This window comes from Wolffia australiana, chromosome 2 (assembly GCF_029677425.1).
Source record: "Wolffia australiana isolate 7733 chromosome 2, ASM2967742v1".
Taxonomy (NCBI): domain Eukaryota; kingdom Viridiplantae; phylum Streptophyta; class Magnoliopsida; order Alismatales; family Araceae; genus Wolffia; species Wolffia australiana.
The window spans coordinates 22,923,127-22,925,361 of NC_135836.1; the positions used below are offsets into that span (position 1 = coordinate 22,923,127).

Consider the following 2,235-nt stretch of genomic DNA (forward strand, 5'->3'; position numbering starts at 1 on the left):
GTCCATTTTTTCTCTTTCCTCCACCAAGGCACCTTCCCCATTTGGCATCCGGACTTAGCCAAATTTTGACTAAGTCCAGAGCACCAAACTGTTTCATTTCCTATTTTGTTTTAGCTTTCAAATACTCCTAAAAAATACCAAAAAAATTATTTTCTGCCTATTAATATTATTATAATATTATAATAATATTTTATTTTTCTTTGTTATATATTTTTATTTAATTAGTTATTTATCTTCATATGTAGTAAACCTACCTCTAAAATTATTAAAAAATACATAACTAAAGCACAAATTCCTAAGAAAAAAACCCTTGCTCCCTGTGGATCGACCCTTACTCTCCCTACACTAGTAAGGTTATTATGAGTTTTTGTTGTTTTAATTCGGATAAACCAACGACACTAATTAGTGAAGTTAGCTCATCACTAATTACCCCAAAATCTGAACTTTCAACTAGCGCGGTTGCCGGGGAGCACGGTGATTGTTTTTAGTGAATTTGTATTTTTTCCTCTTTTGCCAAAGTTGAGGGCAGCTAACCCCCAACAAACGGTACTTCTAACTACTTTTTTGGAGATTGATGGTCTTAACAAGGTCTAAGGCTGGGACTAGTGTTGAGGAAGATCTAGACACTCAATATCCTGCTCTTCCAGCAACACTTACAGCTCAAGATAAAGAAGAAGTCGATATGGCAGAAGATAGTCAGCCACAACAAGGGAGGAGAAGGAGGATGCTGGATAGATCTACTCCATTAGGAAGTTTACGGCAAACCGGCATCAACATCAATGTAGGTGAGGGGGTTATGTTTAGGTATGACAATGCCCTACTTAACACTCTCCCTGAATTTACTAGTCATTCTTCTCAAAACCTCTTAGAATTTCTTGATGATTTTCACATTCGATGTTCCTCTCAAAATATTCATGGTTTAACTACTAAAGCTTTAAAAATGAAATATTTTCTGCTTACTTTGAAAGATAAGGCTTTCGCATGGTATAGAAATTTAGGCATAACATTTAACTCATTGGAAGAAATGCAGAATAAATTTCTACATAAATTTTATCCCCTTTCCAAAACTAATTTTTATAGAAAAGAAATTCAGAAATTTTATCCCCATGATCATTAAGCATTTAGTGAATCATGGGAAAGGTTCAATGAATTAATCCGAAAATGCCCTCACCATGGAATAGAAAAATGTCAGCTAGCTGAATTTTTTTATGAATCACTTCCTGATATTTTTAAAAGTAAAGTGAATCAAATAGCTGGTGGCTCGTTCTATATGGCTTATGAGGATGAAGTCTTTGATCTTTTGGAAAGGGTGGCTGAAACTGACCTACAGGAAATAGGAGCAAGTCAAAATGGAAGAAATGCCAACCCAAAACGAGGAGTGCTGCAAGTAACTTCAAAGGAAGCTGATCTTCATGCAGGGATAAGAGAAACCAACAAGAAACTTGAAGAATTGACTTCCACTCTAAAGAATGCTTTTCTCCCTAACTCACCGCTTGTGAAAGCACAGATTTGTTCTATATAATTCTAGCAGAGATCACGAGGATGGAGCATGCCAACTTGGAGAGGAGGATGTCCATTTGTTGAACCAAAACCAACAGCCTTGGGGAGGACCAAAGAGGACCATCTACAACAACAAAGGAATCTACTCCCAAAGAACCAAGGCCCCTTTCCAACAACGAGTCCAATTCCAGACCCCACCATAGAAGTCTTATCAAGCAGCTCCACAAAACCAGGTACAAGATTTGTCCACTCTAACACCTGTGATCTCTCACATGATAGAGCAGCAGAATCGAAGGCTACGGGAAGAAATGGAGATGCGCATGCAAGCCATGATGGAAACACAGACAAAAATGATGATGGATGCACAAGAGCAGACCAGACAGCTATTGGAGAGCTTGAAGCAAAGAACAGCTGACCATGGAGGTAAGGGAGTTGAATCCAACTCCCACTCAGGTCGATTTCCAACTCAACCTTCCATTAATCCCAAAAAATTATGTCTTTTACAAGAGGAAACCCTATATCATGACAATGAGGAAGATCTTGAAGAAATTCAAGCCATTTCAAAATTGAGAAATGGCAAGGAACTTCAAGATCCTCACCGAGGCAAGGAAAAAACAAAATTGGAGGAAAATAACCTAAGAGAAGGAGAGGCTCCATCACCTAGTGTGGAACCCCTACCTTCAACCTACACCCCTCCCATTCCTTATCCTTCGGCCTTAAAACCCCTTAAGTCTT

The 2,235-nt window shown here is 38.3% G+C and overlaps 1 pseudogene; it reads right to left on the reverse strand.

Annotated features, from left to right (window-relative positions):
• Positions 1-1,085: 1,085 nt before the first annotated feature.
• Positions 1,086-1,179, reverse strand: LOC144700376 (small nucleolar RNA R71; annotated as a pseudogene).
• Between the last annotated feature and the right edge of the window lie 1,056 nt (positions 1,180-2,235).